This window comes from Oncorhynchus masou, chromosome 12 (genome assembly GCF_036934945.1).
Source record: "Oncorhynchus masou masou isolate Uvic2021 chromosome 12, UVic_Omas_1.1, whole genome shotgun sequence".
Taxonomy (NCBI): Eukaryota; Metazoa; Chordata; class Actinopteri; order Salmoniformes; family Salmonidae; genus Oncorhynchus; species Oncorhynchus masou.
In genome coordinates this window covers 52,741,533-52,747,532 of record NC_088223.1, presented here as the reverse complement: position 1 = coordinate 52,747,532, position 6,000 = coordinate 52,741,533, and positions in this window count along the sequence as shown.

Below are 6,000 nucleotides of genomic sequence, written 5' to 3'. Positions count from 1 at the left end.
GAATGAGAAGCTGAAATACAATCAATGAAGGGAAAAGGAAAAGAGGATACCTAGTCAGTTGTACAACTGAATGGATTCAACTGAAATGTGCCTTCCGCGTTTAACCCAACCCCTCTGAATCAGAGAGGTGCGGGCGGCTGCCTTAATCGACATCCATAAAAGTCACATCAAAGCGTTCTTGCTGATGACTTTTATCATGATGAGAGTCATTAACAGCGTATTCCGACTGAAAGCTGTGATGCATGATGGGTAATTCTATTAAAATGTCCATGATTGAAGGACTGACTGACTGACTGTCAGACTTTACACTGTTCCAGCCTGGAGACCATGATCATATCAGCCTGATACGCATGCAGGCACTCATTCTAAACCCTCTGTGAAAGAGGAGTGATCAGAGACCATATCTAAGCTATCTCAAAATGCAGCCGTCTAAACAACATTTAAATATATCACAGCTGAAATTTGCATCACTTAGCATTTATGAAAATAAACATGTTCTGTATATACAGTACCAGTCAAAAGTTTGGACACACCTACTCATTCAAGGGGTTTGATTTATTGTTGCTATTATCTACATTGTAGAATAACAGTGAAGACATCAAAACTATGGAATTACACATATGGAATCATGTAGCAAACAAAAAAGTGTTAAAAAAAATCTAAATATGTTTATATTTTGCACTCTTCAAATAGCCACCCTTTGCCTTGATGACAGCTTTGCACACTCTTGGCATTCTGTCAACCAGCTTCACCTGGAATGCTTTTCCAACAGTCTTGAAGGAGTTCCCACATATGCTGAGCACTTGTTGGCTGCTTTTCCTTCACTTTGCAGACCAATTCATCCCAAAAAAACTAATTTGGGTTGAGGTTAGGTGATTGTGGAGGCCAGGTCATCTGATGCAGCATTCCATCACTCTCCTTCTTGGTGAAAAAGCCCTTACACCGCCTGGAGGTGTGTTGGGTCATTGTCATGTTGAAAAACAAATTATGGTTCCACTATGCGCCAACCAGATGGGATGGTGTATTGCTGCAGAATGCTGTGGTAGCCATGCTGATTAAGTGTGCCTTGAATTCTAAATAAATCGCAGACAGTGTCACCAGCAAAGCACCCCCACAACATCACACCTCCTCCTCCATGCCTCACAGTGGGAACCACACATGCAGAGATCCTCCGTTTACCTACACTGCATCTCACAAAGACTGCCGGTTGGAACCAAAAATCTCACATTTGGACTCATCAGACCGAAGGACAGATTTCCACCGGTCTAATGTCCATTACTCGTGTTTCTTGACCCAAGCAAGTCTCTTCTTCTTATTGGTGTCCTTTAGTAGTGGTTTCTTTGCAGCAATTCAACCATGAAGGCCTGATTCCCACAGTCTCCTCGGAACAGTTGATGTTGAGATGTGTCTGTTACTTGAACTCTGTGAAGCATTTATTTGGGCTGCAATTTCTGAGGCTGGTAACTCTAATGAACTTATCTTATGCAGCAGAGGTACCTCTGGGTCTTCCTTTCCTGTGGCAGTCCTTATGAGAGCCAGTTTCATCACAGCGCTTGATGGGTTTTGCACTGTAAGAAACGTTCAAAGTTCTTGAAATCTTCCGTATCGAGTGACCTTCCTGTCTTAAAGTAATAATGGACCATTGTTTCTCTTTGCTTATTTGAGCTGTTCTTGTCATAATATGGACTTCATCTTTTACAAAATAGGTCTACAGTTGAAGTTGAAGTTTACATGCATTTATGTTGGAGTCATTAAAACTCGTTGTTCAACCACTCCACAAATTTCTTGTTAACAAACTATAGTTTTGGCAAGTCAGTTAGGACATCTACCTTGTGCATGACACAAGTCATTTTTCCAACAATTGTTTACAGACAGATTATTTCACTGACAATTTACTGTATCACAATTCCATTGGGTCAAAAGTTTATATACACTAAGTTGACTGTGCCTCAAAACAGCATGGAAAATTCCGGAAAATGCTGTCATGGCTTTAGAAGCTTCCTCATTTGAGTCATTTGGAAGTGTACCTGCGGATGTATTTCAATGCCTACCTTCAAACTCAGTGCCTCTTTGCTTGGGAAAATGGGGAAATCAAAATAAATCAGCCAAGACCTCAGACAAAAAATTGTAGACCTCCACAAGTCTTGTTCATCCTTGGGAGTAATTTCCAAACGCCTGAAGGTACCGCGTTCATCTGAACAAACAATAGTACGCAAGTATAAACACCATGGGACCACGGAGCCGTCATACCGCTCAGGAAGGAAAGCATTCTGTCTCCTAGACAGGAACGTACTTTGGTGCAAAAAGTGCAAATCAATCCCAGAACAGCAGCAAAGGACCTTGTGAAGATGCTGGAGGAAACAGGTACAAAATCGTCATCTATATCCACAGTAAAACAAGTCCTATATCTACATAACTTGAAAGGCTTCTCAGCAAGGAAGAAGCCACTGCTCCAAAACCGCCACAAAAAAGCCAGACTACGGTTTGCAACTGCACATGGGGACAAAGATCGTACTTTTTGGAGAAATGTCCTCTGGTCTGATGAAACAAAAATAGAACTGTTTGGCCATAATGACCATCTTTATGTTTCGAGGAAAAAAGGGGAGGCTTGCAAGCCGAAGAACACCATCCCAACCGTGAAGCACGGGGGTGGATGCATCATGTTGTGGGGGTGTTTTGCTGCAGGAGGGACTGGTGCACTTCACAAAATAGATGGCTTCATGAGGGAGGAAAATTAGGTGGAAATATTGAAGCAACATCTCAAGACATCAGTCAGGAAGTTAAAGCTTGGTCACAAATGGGTCTTCCAAAAGGACAATGACCGCAAGCATACTTCTAAAGTTGTGACAAAATGGCTTAAGGTCAACAAAGTCAAGGTATTGGAGTGGCCATCACAAAGCCCTGACCTCAAACCTATAGAACATTTGTGGGCAGAACTGAAAAAGCGTGTGCGAGCAAGGAGGCCTACAAACCTGACTCAGTTACTCCAGCTCTGTCAGGAGGAATGAGCCATTATGCACCCAACTTATTGTGGAAAACTTTTGGAAGGCGACCTGAAATGTTTGACAATTTAGTTAAACAATTTAAAGGCAATGCTACCAAAAACTAGTTGAGTGTATGTAAACTTCTGACCCACTGAGAATGTGATGAAAGAAATAAAAGCTGAATAAATAATTCTCTCTACTATTATTCTGACATTTCACATTCATAAAATAAAGTGGTGATTCTAACTGATCTAAGACAGATCATTTTTACTATGATTAAATATCAGGAATTGAGAAAAACTGAGTTTAAATGTATTTGGCTAAGGTGTATGTATACTTCCGACTTCTACTGTATATTCTGTATACCACCACTACCTTGTCACAACACAACTGATTGGCTCAAAGCATTAATATGGAAAGAAATTCCACAAATTAACTTTTAACAAGGCACATCATTAAATTGAAATGCATTCCAGGTGACTACCTCATGAAGCTGGTTGAGAAAATGCCAAGAGTGTGCATCCAAAGTGTCATCCAGTTAAAGGATGGCTACTTTGAAGAATCTAAAAGATAAAACAAATTTTGATTTGTTTAACACTTGTTTTCTTACTACATGATTCCATATGTGTTATTCCATAGTTTTGATGTCTTCACTATTATTCTACAATGTAGAAAATAATGAGTAAGTGTGTCCAAACTGTATGTAATAATATACATAATTAACTTTTTGTATGATCGGATTCTTTGTGACATAATAGACGGAAGCAGCTGGTGGTTTTCTAGAAACACACACCACCAGGGTAATAAAATGAAATTTAGTACAAACTGAATTATGGAATCCATTTCCAGGATATGATCCTTATTTGATCACGGCTGAAAGCAAAATAAACGTTTTCATGTGTATGGTGTCATTGACAGCATAGCAGACGACGAGACACAACAACTATATTATTGGATATAGTCTAGTATCGACCATTTCCCTTGTCTTACAGAAGAATAGTGGGTGAGTTTCTGCGGGCATATGTGGATCCTGATGTAAGGAATACCCTACTGGGTCTCACATTCACTATGAGGTCTAAGCAGCCAGGACCCCCCTCGTCCTCCTGTCTCCTATAGCTTTACCAGCCTGGGCAGTGCCTCTTTCTGCCAGCCTGTTGGACATCTGCCTCCATGACCCATCGTCTGTTTACATCCTCGTTCATTTGTCGTCATAGCAGCCCCCCTCACGAAGATACCATGCCCCTCCCCATTACAGGCCCTCCTGCTTTTTTATCATGTTTCCAAAAACACCAGCTGTGAGTTCCTCAGTCTCAGTCATATCCCACTCACCCCTGTCACAGGAGCAGTACCTCCATCTGCAGAGATGCTCCCTTCTACTTGGTGTTTTTCAAGGTGTTTACTATTCCTACTGACAAAATAACATTTAGTTCACTGTAAAGAATATGTTCGTCATTTGAGCATATTGATAACTGACTCATGTTGAAATAGTATGTTTACAAAAAGCTAGGAGTCAAAAGGAAAACACAAACAGCTTCGTCTGATTTTGGGGTCCTCTGCGTTGGTAAACATATGTCAAAATTATTTTGAAGTGAAGCCCAAAGAAGACTAATCCACAACAGCTTTTGAACGAGGCACGGCACGTGTTCAGATTGCCTGAAGCATTATGGGACACAGCACCCCATTGAGTGGCTAATGTCCAAATCTGCCCCTCTTCCCACTGCCCCTCCTGTCTGTGGCCCGGCGGTCTGCAGGCAGGAGGCAGCCCCTCTCAGACAGCTGAGGGAGGTGCTGAGGAGGCAGCGGTCAGACTGAATTAGAGTTATGTGTGACATGCACAGGAGAGGCTCCAGAATGCAGCAACAGCTGAGTCCGAAAGTGTATTTTACGCCTGAGGGGAGGGGGGCAGTCAAAACCACAGTGACCCCTCTAGAAAGGATCAATGTTAGCTTTCTAAGGCGACCAGTCTTATCCTTGTATTATCCCTCTGAAACAACCAACTGTGGTTATGTCATTTCACAGAGTTAAATAGGATGAACATTTGTAGAGAACAGTAGTGTGCCGTGGTTCTGGGGCCTGGGCCTTCACTGAAGTCCTACACAGTCCCACCCAAATTAATCCACCTCTTATTACCATCATTATGATGCCATGGCTCTAGACACTATACATTTAAACAGAAACGCAGTATAACCAGGCGTTGCGTCACCTTGAAATTGACATTTTTATTCAGAGAATTGCAGGGGAAGAGTACAATACCTTTTCATTATGCAGCTTTGTTGCCCTGCACGCTTATTCGTTGAGCTGAAGAACCACTCGGGTGTCCCCAAAAGTTTTCAAAAGCACCATTGCTTGTAAGTGCCCAGCCGTACTTTGGTGTCTCGTTGCTGCCTTGGTTAGACAACTCAGGTTTACAAAGCCAGTGTGGCTCCAAACACCAAATCGATCACTTGCAAATAATAGGCATTCCCAGCAGTACAGTTTGCAGTGCTTCTCGGAGCCTGTGAGTCATTGATAGCGCTCATAATTGAAAGTGGCGAACGAACCCCTTTCCCGCCTGTGACAGGCTTTGTAGCATTGGCGTCTACCTCTCCTGACAATGTCTAACTTTTCTTGAAAAGTTTGTCTTGAGAATGGCGTTATAATTATATCCTCGACCAAATCGATGTCTTCTCCTTCCGCCATTGTGGGTTGAAAAAACAGCGTAGTAGTACGCGAATTAATTCGTTGATCAATTTCAGTTTCCTAGTTCTGAGACCTGCCCATATAGGACCTGCCTCTCAATATTGGTAATCCAATCAAAAGACGTGCAGGCACTACGCCTGCTAGCTGGCTCCTGTGTAACACTGGAGCCAGCCAGCAGGCGTACAATAGCCAACTCTAAAGCTGATTGGTTGACACTATATTTTACAAGCACCCGCACTGTTGATTCTGAAGGCCTGAGGGCAGATTTTAGACCCCTGGCAACACATGATGGCTGAATATGATTGGATAAAATATCTAACATAAAGACCAGCCCTCC